Source organism: Cavia porcellus, unplaced genomic scaffold (assembly GCF_034190915.1).
Source record: "Cavia porcellus strain 051 isolate PalLab524CR breed Dunkin Hartley unplaced genomic scaffold, mCavPor4.1 scaffold_1, whole genome shotgun sequence".
Taxonomy (NCBI): Eukaryota; Metazoa; Chordata; class Mammalia; order Rodentia; family Caviidae; genus Cavia; species Cavia porcellus.
The window spans coordinates 18,442,005-18,455,986 of NW_026947484.1; the positions used below are offsets into that span (position 1 = coordinate 18,442,005).

Sequence of the window (13,982 nt, forward strand, 5' to 3'; positions counted from 1 at the left end):
TTTCGTATCTAAAATTCAGTCTATTAGCTAATTCTGCTGGCTTTACCATCAAAGGTAATCAGAATCCAACTGCTTCTCACCACCACTGACACGATACCCAACTCAGGCCACCACTGTCCTTTGCCCAGGTCTTGGAGGTCGCCTTCCTGTCAGTCTGCCTTGCTATATTCTTGCTCCTCTCTCTTCAAACAGGTGCCAGCACGGTCCTTTTAGAGTTAATCCACACCACTGGGGCTCAACCTGAGGGTTAGAGCCAAAGATGCTGCCAAGTTCTCCTGATCAGCCTCCTCCTAATGAGTTCCTAATGAGCTCCGCTGTGAGCTCATTCCCTGACATTCTTTAGTGCCCCATGAGCTTTCTCTGACTTCTTCCTTCCCTTAGCTTCTCAGTAAAAGCAATCATGACCTGGCACACTGTGTGTTTGTCCACCGCCACCCTCCCCTAGCGTCACTAGGCAAGAGCCCTGTTTTATCTGGTTTTTAGGTTGTTGGATCCCTCGAGCTGATGCTTAGTAAGTACCCAGTATTTATTTATTGAGAGGTCAGACTGTATTGTGAGAGTCTTGCTAATATTCATTTCTAATATTCTTTTTTCTAATAGAAAAAACCAGATATCTCTTTTATAAGTTTGTTTATGATCTGTTTTTTTTTATTTTGTTAACGACTAAATTTTATTTTAAATGCAATATGATTTTGATAGGGTTGGTTCATAGAAGTCTCAACCTATGTAACTGTACCTCACAGGAACCAGAGAACCTGAAAGGAAAAAGTCCAAAATCTTCTCCATCTCTCTGGCATTTTGTCTGCAATTCAAATTTATCACTGCTCTCCTATGTAGATTTTAATTTGCTTTTAAATTTTTATTAGTGATTAAGTTGGTCCAGTTAAAATGTAGCAGGTAGGTTTTTGTTGTTTCTTTTACTTCAGCAGCATTAAAAATACTTATAACTTGGAGAGTCAGAGGGAATGGCAGCCACCTCTCCCCACCCCCCATCCTTCATTCCCCTGCTCTGGGGGTGACAGCTACACCCACTCCTAAAGCTGTCTTTGCTGAGCATCCAGTGACGTATTCATGGCTCAATTCAGGAGCCTCCTGCCTTGTTTTCTCAGTATATTTAGCTTTTGCAACTTCTCCCCTTGGTTGTGGCATGGTTTCTCTCCTACCTATGGGCTGATGTTCTCCACTTTTCTCTGTAGCATCTGTTCCCCTGGCCTTCTAAATATGGGCAGAACACAGAACCCAGCCGGTCTCCCAGGCCTTCTGCACTTCCTTGGAAGCCTTCCAAGATGACATCTCTTGTTGTCTGTTTCTCTTTCTCTCTCTCTCTCTCTCTCTCTCTCTCTCTCTCTCTCACACACACACACACACACTCTCTCTCTCTCTCTCTCTCTCTCTCTCTCTCTCTCTCTGTGTTTTTTTCTTCCTCGTTCACAAACACAAATCTATGTACCTTTCTTTTACACACATACACACAAAACCATATACCTCTCTTTCATAGCCAACTTTGTTAGGACTATGTCATGATTTAGGCAATAACATTTCATGTAAGTATTTTGAAAACTCTCATTTTCCAGCTGACAAGAGGAGAAATGTGCTGTCATTGAAGAGAACTCAAGAATTGTGAAAAAGTAGGTGTCAACACACCCTTCTGTAAGATTTATTTTAAGGAATTGTTTCTGCTGGAAATACACATATATAATTGTTAGTCTTCCTTGTCCATGTTTACTCCTTTTCGACATTGTGAGACTATTCTCATGTCATTTAATACTGTTTTAATTCCTTCCAGGTCCCTGTCAGTAGCTATGTAAGACACGTTTTCTCTGACTGACCTCAGGACAATCTCTGAATACAGAAGGTCCTGAGCAGTTTCACTGTGAGTACCCTCAGGAGTACATTTTATACGTTTTATTTTTCCATTACCACTTCCATTCTAGCAAGGCTTCATCCCTTTTAGTGCTATGAAATGATACCTCTCTAAGGATCAAAAATATGAGATGAATTCCTGCTCCTTTGTCTGCTGAGCCTGGCAGTTATTTTCAATCTGTGTGACCCTTAGAGCTATTTCTAGTGGAGAAAACTGTGGGTGCTGAGGGGCCTGGCAAGAAAGTCACATGGGGAGCAGTTGAAAGGGATGAAGATGTGGAGGTAGAGAGAAGGTTTAGAAGAGGCGGCCACAGCTATCTTCAAACCCTGGACAAGGGGTCATGTCAGGGACAATATGGCTCATTCTAGCACCTATGGAGAGTGGAGATGCCACCAAAATGGGAGTAGATTTTAATTCAATGAAGGAAACCTTACTTTTTAAGATTTCTGATAGTTCAATAATGGAGAAAACCTAAGTTCCCCAATGGCTGCGGGGTGGGGGGTATTCTAGGGTCTCATGGGCAATTGGATGCCAAATTGATTCTCATATTCTCTTTGGGCTTAAGCTACGATCCCACAGTCACCCCCCCACCCCGCCGCTGCCCCAGAATTCTGTACATTCAAATAAAGTCTTAGCTGCCACCAAGTGCATTATCTCAGGCTGATTTTTGAGGTTATGTCAGATTTCATTCTAAAGAATGGCTGATATCAATAAAGAGTGCTGTTATCCTGGATGATTGCCTTTTTCATGAAGTCTACAACAGTCAGATGGTGATGTACAGCTAAACCGATGTACAGTCAGGGTAGGGCTCAATGTACCCTGCAGTGATAACTGTGGTTTCTGAATCCCAGCTCTGCCACTTTGCCAGCTGTGGGGCCTTAGGCCACTTGTCAAAGCCTTCTGGTGATTACTTTACCAGGCTCTTGTGAAGATGAAGTCTTTTACGGTTGGTAGAGTGCATCCAACTCCATCTATGATTAAGCACTTAGGTATTATTGTATAGAAGAGGTAATGCTGAGTGCTCTGATTTCTCAATAAACTCATTACCTGCTCTGCTTTGAAGAAACTCTTAACCTAATGGAAGGTACTCTCAAGTGAAGCAAATATTACTATGAGGTATGTTTATGCTCTGAGGAGGTCTGTGCAGATTCTAGGGTGCCCATGACCAAAGTCTTGAGGGGCTGGAAGGCTTGTGTGGGAGGACAGCTAAGCCTGAACTGCAGAGCAGTTGGTGAGTAATAAACTGGGTCAGTGTGGGCAAGACTTAGGCAGTGAGAAGAAAGAGATCATATGAGAGGAGACTAAAAGTGGGAGAGAAGCCAGTGTGTTCCAGCAGAGTTGGACACCTGCTGACAGTGTTAGGTAGCAGAGGTGCATGGTTGTGAGACTTACAGTAAGGCTTCCTAACAAGAAGAATGAATAACTTTTCATTATGCTTATCTTGATTCAGGATACGCTTCTTTTTCAGGAAGTCTCGTGTTTTAGTTTGAATATCTACAAAGCTTTGAAGGTTCCTTTTATCAGTGAGCCTTCTGCCTCCACTCTGCTCTTGCCTCGTGTCGTAGGCTCCTAAAGCTAATACTCACGTGCATAGACTTAAAGCACCTTATTATGGCTCCAGTTAGTAACTTCCACTGTTTTGAAGGAGTTCTTTTGTTGTACAGAATTCTGCTATGTGCCTGCCTATTTTTTGATGATGAACTAAAATAACCCTAATGAATAATACGTGGCCTGAATTAATTTATTCAGAGGTTGTTCATTTGATCATTTAGAGATAGTTAATTATATAAGTGCTGAGGCATCTCTCTCCCAAATAGTCTCCCAAAATAGAATATTTTTCAGACTTGGCATTTCTGTCTCATCCCAATTTGTTTCCTTATTTTCTCCCTTACTTTGTAAGTGCAGTAACATAAAAATGTTTAACTCAGTTTCAAATATGGCTCTGTTCTTTATAAAGAGCAAAAGATCATGTTTCCTGATTAGTATAAGATATAATACTCTGAATGATCATTTCAGTTATTCAGTTTGGCTCATATTTTCTTTATTATGCTTCCTTTGCATGTTGTACTATTGACATTTGTAGACTTGCTTTTATTAACATGAAATGGACTGCATTTATTATTTATCCTGGTAAACTTTGTTGGCTTCTTACAGCCTTTTATGTCACTTGAAGAAATTTCAAAATGCAGAAAGTCCTTAGTGTTCTAGGGAGACGACAGATTGTTCCACAAATTTATCACCAAATGTGTTTTAAATTTTCTCTGAAGTTTCTTTGATTGAAACAGACACAAAAGTAGAAGCCACTCAGCCTGGGTCCTCGCCCTCTTGCTCCTCCAAAGGAAACTAACATCAGTGCCAGCTGGCAGTTTGCAGCAAAACAACATTAACAATGGGCTTCACTGGTTTTAGATTTTGTTTCCCGTAGTAGATACATGACCCCACCAGAAGGGGGCAGAGTGGAGCAGTGAGAGTGAGGAAATCCAGTTAACTAAACAGCTTTATGTGTTATACCCTCAAGGTGTTTTGTTCTACAATTTCTATTTCTTAAATAAGAAGAGCCAAATACAGTGACATGTAACCACCTAGCACATCTGTTGATAGTGAAATAGCACTGGATGCACTCCATCCAGTTTGCTGTGATTTTTTTTTTTTTTTTATCGGACTGGGGATTGGACTCATGACCACCTGCTTGCAAGGCAGGTGCATAAGCCACTGAGCTAAATCCCCATCTGTGATTTGCAAAGGTCTTCAGTTAAGGGGACCATTGTCTTAGCAACTTAATCACTTCATTTTCTTTTATTCATTTATTTAAAGAGAAAAAATTTTTTAAAAAACAGTAAAAGGATACAAATAATACAGAATTTCAAGAAAAAATATACAGTAAGAAATCACTAGTTAATAGATTACATAGAGTTCTTATTACTTTTTTTAAGAGAATAAAACCAAACGTGACTAAACAAAACAGAGTCAGTTAGAACAGAAGGATGGGCATAGTACATAATGCAAAAATACAATACCAGGTGATCAAAAATGATTACCATTGTGCCTCTTGCTATTTTTAAAAAGAGTTGCCTATATCATCAGGTATAATAGAATTGATCAAAACAGTACAGAACAAGACCAATAAAACCTACACTGGAGACCTTACAAGTATGTGGTAATCATGATTCCCAATCATATTGGTTTGATGTCATATAATGTTTTCACTCATTAATTGCAATGGTTTTAACTTGGGTTGTTTGATTTTAGTATCTGTGATAGCACTTCACCATTTTCTGCAAGGAAAGTTAGGTATTGAAGAGTAAATGAAATTAACCAAGAGAATTCTGTCATTTAGTTTAAATGAAAAGCCATGCTTCAAAGAGTGATGTATTCCAACCTCTGTGCATGCAATTATTTAATCATCAGTTTGCATCAAAGACTTCTCTAAAACATACTACTAAAGTAGGCGCTGACGTATGCTCTGTACATCTGCATCTTGTAGCTGCCTGGGTTATTCCTACAGTCCCCACGTGGGTAGTCAATATTGAAAAGTACTTCATGCAAATTATCGTGAACTGCTAAAATATCTTTTCATTGTTTTTTGTCATTGTGAATGTTTTCAGAAATGGAAATTAAATTTCATTCATTAAACATGCACTTTAAAAATCTTGTTGCTGCTAAGAGGGCTTACCGCAAAGTGACAAAGAAAACCAAACAATGAAATAGTTGTTGACTCATATTGTAAAGCAAACTAACAAAACTAGCACAGAAGAGCCATCGGACTCCTCTGTGCACTCTATGGCAGGACTGTTCAGTCTCTTAAACTCCTTTATTCACTTAAGCTGCACTTTCCCACATTGCCCTTGACAGCACCAACATGCAACTCAGCAGTTTCCTGCACTGCACAGCCTATAGGTAGGTCACACCCAATGGCTAACACGGCCTAGGAGTGTCACATAAGGTCTCTGGGCCGTATTATCTGAGCTGCTCCTTGGATCAGCAGTGTCTTGAGTGGGAAATGTTAGCCATCATAGCTCCTTCACTTTCAAATTAAACATGTCAAGTGGGCATCCTCTTTTCTGGGCACACACTATGTCTCTCACATGTGAGGGACAGCGCAGGGAGAAGCTACAAGCTCAGAGTTCTGCCAAACCCACCTTGGCTTACTGCAATATATCCAGAAACATCAAGGGCGAGAGCTTAACCACAGGACTCAGGAGCATGCAGCTCTGAGAGACAGGGGAGCTCTCTTGCTTCCCTCTGGCTCCTTTATCCTGTTTCTCCACTTCTTTAAATGCTTTTTCATTTTAGGAGCAGTGCCTTGGCTCTCCCACTCCTTACTTGAACTTTTTACAAGCAATAAAATCCAGTTTCTTCCCAGCTTAATAATTTACAGCTTGGCTTTACAGGTTTAATGATGATTGTAACCTGACATTTACTTTTTATTTTTACTCGAAAGAGAAAGAATTTATTTTCAGTTACATGATTGAAAAATTATTCTAAAAAGCACTTGGATTTTAACAACTTTATTTCATTTTTCTCTATCTACTCTTCAGAGAAGATACCAGTACTCGTAGAAATAAGAGGATCAGGAAGACAGAAGCTCTCTTATAACCACAAGTTATATTTTAGAGAATACCTCAGAGAAGGCTAGTTCCGTGGCACTGTATTAATTTACTTTTCATTGTCTTGAAACTTTCTAAAATATATCTCAGTCTTTGTGTTTCTCCAAGTAGAATACAAACTCTTGGAGGGCTTTTTATCATGTGGGTATTACTCCAGAAATTTCAGTCTAGTTCCCAGATTTATTTAGCCCCTATATTTACTGCCATGGTAGTCAATAAACTTTCTCTGACCGCGGCTACCTGTACACAGGCTCCCTTTATCACTTTTCATTGGATCCTCATTGCCTTTGAGCCCAGTCAGTGAGTAAGGAAACGCACTGGAGGTTTAGCTGCTGGGATCTGGGAATGCGCCAAGAGGAAGCGCTGTCTGTTCACTAAGATAAATGAGACTAGGTGAGTTTAGTCCCCACAGCAACTTTACCTCTTTTTATTGAATTACAGCTTAGGACAGGGAAGTACACAATTTTAACTTTACAATATGATGATTTTTTTTTACACCTTCATGCACACGTGCAATCTTGCATCTAGAAGCCTCTCTCTTCCACCAACTCCTCCCATCAGCCAGCAGGAACTCCTCCTAAATCAACACCATTTGACTTCTTTAACCATAGGTCCATTTTGTTTTTTAAAGACTTAAAGAGACTTACAGACACTAGTATGTGGCCCTTTACTTTGGACAGTGAAATTTTTAATTAAATTATAAAAGGTAGTAATTATATAAATTACATAAAAAGGTATGTACATCTTTGGATTTTTTTAAAAAACTAATTTTAGCTAGCATGTAGATGAAAAAGTAAAAGGTGGCCAGCACACTAGGCTCTCCCAGCAGGTCTCAGCCATTCAATTCCTCAATGCCCAGGACAACTACTTGTGATTGTTAAGTGTAAGTACTGGGTGAAGAAACTCAGAGCAGATTATTAAAGCTCACCTCTACGTGTGTCTGGCCGAGCTGTGGAACCATGACCTTGTGTGCTATATCTGGCTCTAGTTGCTTATTCCCTGACACTGTTCTGCTCTGCTTCCTGGCTGCCATGAGCTGAGTATCTTCGCACCCTTCCACCACTATGCTTTTGTTGGAGTCTGTCAACCATGAGGTGAAGCCATGAAACCGTGAGCCTATGAAACTGCTCCTCTGTGAGGTGTCAGGTATTGGGAAAGCTAACATACCAATTTCCTGACTTCTTTAGTGTATCTTTACATAAATGGAGTCATGACTTATGTATAGTTCTATGTTTAACTTCTTTTCACCCAAAATTATATTTGGTAAATTCATGTAATGTGTATATTTGTTTATTCTTTTTCCACTTCTGCGTAGATTTCAATCATAGGTATATATCACCATTTAAAATTTTTATTAAATATTTCTTGTGACTTTTAGATTGTTTTCAGTGTGGAGCTGCTATGAGCATATTCCATCTTGTTTTCTGAATCTGTATCTGTACTTCTGGGGGATACATATATACCTGGTAGTGGAGCTGTGCATGTGCACGTTTGGAAGATACTACCAAGCAGTTTTTCAAAATGATTATTGATTTCCTTTTTATATCAGTATTGGGTGAAAGTCTGGGTTTTTCTCCTTCCTTACCAACCAACAATACATAGTGGTATATTCATAAGCTGACTATGTGCAGGGAAATAAAGCCTTACCTGTTGCGCTTATGATCTAAATATGCGCACTATGGCCAACTGGAAAATACTAAAATGACGTCATTAAATTCAGGGGTAGTTGAGCTATGCATGACCCCTCCTGCATATCCTTGGTTCTTTGCCCTTATCAGTGTGGCCCTTCTTTCTGACAAGGTATGGGATGGTTTTAGATTTCTTTTTTCCTGATGATTAGTGATTGTTCAGACTCTTTTCTAATATTTTTAAAATTCTGTGCCTTTTTCTTATTAGTTTGTAATTCCTTATGAACTCTGTATAAAAGTCTTTGTCATAGGCTGGGATTACACATGTGTGCTACCGTGCTCACCAACAGAATCCTTGAGAACAGAAGTTCTTGGCTTTGCCAAGTGTGCTGGTCCCAGCTACTCCTGAACTTGATGTGAGAAGATTGAGTGTCCAGACCGGCTTAGCTCACATGGGCAGATCCCATCTCAAAAAAAAGGAAAGTTCTTTGTTTTGATGAATCAAACTTATTGATGTGTCGTCTAAAAGTTAGAGTCTATAGATCCTGGTTAGAAATCTTAGCTTGCCACAGACCTGCAGAGGGGAGAGAAGGGAAAGTGGGAAGTAACAATGATAAAGATATGATATGTGTTATGTTTGTGCACTAACTCCCTGCAATGAATGTAATCATTACGTACTGCAAACATCTACAAATAAAAGTTAAAAAATACATAAAATGAAAACTCTCACACTACATATATGAGAAAAAGAAAAAACCTTTACCTACCAAAATCATACTTTTTTTTGCTTTTTTTCCTTCCAAATAATTGATTTAAATGTAGATAGGACATCAAGAAAACACTGGTTTCCTTTGGGGTGTCCAATTTATAGAAGATACCATTCTTTCCCTGACTATTAGCATTATCTTGGAAAGAAAGCAGTGTATTTTTAGCATGTGGGCCTTTCTCTAATTATCCAGTTTGTATCTTTGATCTATTTGTCTGCCCTGTGAATACCTCTCATTTTATTCCCTACAGCTCTTGGATTGGTCTTGCTGTCTGGTTTTGAGTCTTCCACTTTTGTTTAGCTGTTGTTTTGTTTTTCCTTAATTGGCTATTTCCACAATAGTGCTGCTTAACTACCCGACACTCTGAGGCACTCAGCGGTAGGTAAGTGTTTGTGCTTGCTCTCTGGGTTTGAATGAACTTGAGGGCTTTCTCTTCCCTTCTGGCTGCAGGTAGGTAGGTAGTGAGGATGACCTTGCCCGAGGTGTCTCATCTGGACCTGAGCCAAGGGAGCAGTGGCTGCACAGTAGTGGCAAAGCCCAAGGGATTGCATACACACAAACACATCTCCTATTCACACTTGCAGTGTAAGACACTTGGCTCAGTACCAAAACTGAGATTCCAGGAAGCATACTCTATCCAGTATTACTACAGGGAAAGAATTGGGACTCATAAGCTAATCTAACATGATTACCTTGGATATTCTTGAACTTTTGCATTTTCATACAAATTTTAATAACAGGTCAATTTCCCACAACAAACTGCTAGGATTTTGGCTGACATGTAGTAATCTCATAAACTGTTTGCTGATTATTACTACCTTTATACTATCAAGTTCTCCAAAACAAGAATGTGGTGGAAACTCCCATGTACTTCTTTAACTCTTTTGTCAATGTTTTATAGTTTCTGGGTAGAGGATTTATGAATCTTTCATTAGATTTTCTTATTAATGTTTGATGCAAATTGGTGCATTTTGAATAACATTTCTTTACTACTTTATATTTTTATTTTTATTTGAGGTAGAGGGACAGTTTTTATAATGATTCTATCTGTGATGATTTATTAAATTTTCTCTGAATATTAATCATCTGTTGGAGATTTATTTGGATTTTTAATGATCACAATTATATTTCTGTTAATAGTGATAGCTTTATTTTTCATTATATATGTTTCAATACATAAATATATGTATATGTATATATACTTTTTTCAGTTTAATATAATAACTAGGATTTGCAGTAAAATGTGATAAGGGGCTTGACTGAGATGTAATTGACAAATGCTGTATGTAAGTATATATAGATATCCAACATGGCTTGATATATGCATATATTAAACAAATGTGTTCCTTATTATACATACTTACTATTTTTCTTTTGTAGTGAGCACTGTAGATAGTATCTCTTAGCAGCTTTAATGTACACCATATATTATTTTAAAATTTTCTTTGTCTCTGAACTTTGGGGGAAAGATCCCAATACTTACCATTAAGTATGATGCTTAGAAAAGGCAACTTGTGATCTTGGAGAAAAAAATGGCGGCTTACTAGGAAGCTTTATAGAGAACCTCTCCAGAGAAAACAGCTCAGAAGCTAGACTTTGACAACATGGAGAGGGCCAGACGATTGGAGCATGATTCTCACTAACCCAGGAGGAAACCAAACAGAAAAATAAAATTAGGAAGAGGAAAGAAAAGTGCAGGTGGAGGGCTGAAGCCCAACATTCTCACTGAGACCAGTTCCGTGCTGTGCTGGGCATGCTGTGGAGTCGGATGATTCAAGGTCGTGTTGATGCCGTAGCTGCCAATAACGGGAGTGGGTGAATCCCGGGACCTTGGCAGGAGGATGCGACACAGTGTGGAGTGGAGCCAAGGTGGAGAGCTTTACTGGCTCTCAGTGAGTGCTGGAAATTGGGTCCCCTAGTGTAGGTGGCTGATTGGAAGACATCTTGGAGTAGGGCAGAGCGCAGCACCATGGTGGCATCAGTCAACCACCCCTATCCCAGAGAGGACTGGTGGGAGCAGCTTGGGCTGAAGCATGGTGTTGGTTGGGAACCAGCAGCCAGGGATGAAACTGTTCCAACCCTATGACATCCCCTACAGCACAGTGTAACTTGCTGAAGGCGCCTCCAGATTGACTGGTTCAGAGGGGGTGGGCCAGCCCACAGCATTGCTGTGCTCACCTCAGATATCAGCAAACTGGAGAGAGCAGCAAGCCCCCAGACAGCATGCTTTACAAAATTTGTAAGTAATACAGAGAGGACCTGCGACCACCTCCACACACCTGTCTGAAAGAAACCAGAAACATGACAAGAGCAAAAGATAAGACAAAACCTCCAGCCATTAACCCTGGGAAAATAATCCCAGGAGAGGTAAATACAGGAGAGAACCAGTCCAGCAATAATGCAATATTAGCCACAACATTAGAAGACATAAAGAAATACATTCATGACTTCATAGATGAACTTAAAACTGAAATTCTAACCCAAATGAGGCAAGAAATAAAAAGGTTGATTAAAGAAATGCTAAGCCCCTCTCAAGAGAACACAGAGGGAAGAAGAGAAGAACTCAGAAAAGGAAGAGAAACCTTTGGTGAAGAATATAAACAAAATTTAGAATACATGAAACAGATCCAAAGAGACTAAGAGGAAACTAAAAACTCCATTGAAAGCTGGAAAAATGCCCTGACAGAAACAAAAGCTAGTCTTTCGAAACTTGAAGAGAGATTTACAATATGCGATCATGAAAGAAAAGACCTATTAAAAATAACAAGGAACCAAAAAGTAACAATTCAAAGGCTAGAAGACAAGAGGATCTATAACTTAAGAATAAAAAACATAAACAAAGAAGCAGGAGTAACCACAAACAAATTACAAAGTCTATTCACAGAAATAATTAAGGAAAACTTTCCAAGCATAGGAAAAAGAAATGATATCCAGATAAACGAGGCATACAGAACTCCAGCCAACTACAACCAAAACAGATCTACACCCAGACATATAATAATCAAGATTCCAGAAACCCACCACAAGAATAGAATATTAAAAGCAAACAGAGAAAAGAAACAGATCACCTACAAAGGTCAAATCATCAAAATAATGACAGACTTATCAACTCAAACTATTAAATCGAGAAGAGCCTGGGAGGAAATAGTCCAAGCCCTGAAAGAAAATAACCTCCAACCAAGACTGATGTACTCTGAAAATTTCTTTCTCAAAATTAAGGAAAAACAAGATGTTTCCAAGATAAAGAGGAACTGTGGGAGTTCATGGCCACTAATCCAATCCTACAGAAAATACTAAAGGATATTCTAGAGAGAGAAAAAAATACCAGGATTCCAGCATCAGTGGCAGAGAGGCCTCAATGAACAGGGAGGACATTGAAATGAAGGAGAAAAATGAACAAATAGTAACAGAAAAGTAGAATAGTAGAATTGAGGCAGAGAAGTGGGCTATAATTTTTAACATAGATAGCGTAGATACACTAACAAGAAGAAATACAGGCAGAGTAGATTAGGAGGCAGGATCCATCGAAATGCTCTGAATAGGAAATATACTCAACCTGAAAGAAGGTTAATAAGCTGAAAGTCAAAGATGAGAAAATGGTGCTCTATGTGACAGGGAACCAGAGAAAAATAGGGACAACTCATCCAGCAGTCACAGATAGGTTGGAAAGTTATGACACTTCTGTGCATTACACAGCTAGAAGGAAAACCTTGTGGCTTTAGTAAGTAAAGGAGGACAGCTCAAGATCAAGCTCAGGGGTAAAAAGGTTCAGCAACACTCAGATAGATAACAGATTGACTCCTAATCTAAAAACTAAAGGAGTTAGTGGGACCCAAAATATACAAAGCATCCTGAGAAAGGGAAAGGTGAGGAATTGCCTGAAAGGAAGGCAGAGGAGATTGTGTATCAGGATTTAAAAGCCACAGTAGCCTTATTTTGCTTAGTTTGATTTTATTTTGTTCTGATCAGTCTACTCATACTAGATTTGAGGGCACAGATAGCTATCCCCAAAATAGCAGGCTATACCACAGTAACTACACTTAATTTCCTATTAACTTAAACTGAAGCCCTGTATTACTTACATTGTCTTAGTATGACTGATCTTATTTGAAGCTGGTTTGTTAAACTGCTGTCTTGCCTTGACTGATACTATTCAAATTTGGTATGCTTGATGGTGATAAGCCTAAGAGTAGAGGCAACTACTCTGAAGATAACAAGTTGTAATAACATACCCATTCCAGTTTGATTATTAACTGCTTTTGAAGTCCTACAATGTCTCCAAAGTTGTGTTCTTATTAAACTATCTATGTAATGCTATGTTCAATTATATTATGTCTGATGATGTGGACAACTCTGTTGAAAATAACAAGAGAAACATAGTAACTACTGTAGATCACCTAATATTGTGGTTTTATATGTCTTTTTCATTCCACGTTTTTCTAAGAACTTGTTTTTTTGTCTTTTTATGATCTGTTTTTCCCTATAATATAGAAAGGATAGCTATACATGTAGAGACTCACACATGGGGAGAATTTCTAAACAGTTTATAGGAACAGAGTATATAATGCACGATACAACGAACAGATACTCTGAAGAAGAAGAGACACTAAGAAACCCAGTGGTAACTCTGTTATATTATAATATAAAATCTAGCAAAACTATCATTCACTGTTCAGAATGATATTAGTCTAGTCTCTTATGTTCAATTTTAGAGTACGTAAAGATAAGGACAGCTACTATGAAGGGAATGAGGGACATTATGGCAGTCACTATTAACTTCCCTAATGTCAGGTCTTGAAGACCTAAAAAGTCTTCATCATCTTGTTATGATTAGATTAGTTCTATAATGTTCAGTATGTATTCACTTGTGTGAAGATGGGGGCAACTATTTGGAAGAAAACGAGAGACAGTAAGACATACAGTGAAGATCTCCAGTAGACTTGCTTTGAAATCTGTGCTTCTTAATATTGTCTCCTTAAGATTTGTTTTGTTCATTTTGTTATGTTTAATCTTACCCCCTTTTAGATATGGGCAGTTCTTTTGAAGATGGCAAGAGGCATTATAGTAGCCATTGTTGATCACCTTGTATTTTGTTTTTACATCATATACTATGTCT

The 13,982-nt window shown here is 38.7% G+C and overlaps 1 long non-coding RNA gene across 3 annotated transcripts in view; it reads left to right on the plus strand.

Annotated features, from left to right (window-relative positions):
* The first annotated feature begins 405 nt into the window (after positions 1-405).
* Positions 406-13,982, plus strand: part of LOC134475435 (uncharacterized) — a 98,876-nt gene continuing 85,299 nt past the window's right edge. For all 3 annotated transcript variants that reach the window (XR_010046549.1, XR_010046548.1, XR_010046550.1), the window contains exons 1-3: positions 406-511; positions 1,575-1,628; positions 1,787-1,873. This is a non-coding gene — a long non-coding RNA (uncharacterized LOC134475435). The remainder of the gene's footprint in view (positions 512-1,574; positions 1,629-1,786; positions 1,874-13,982) is intronic.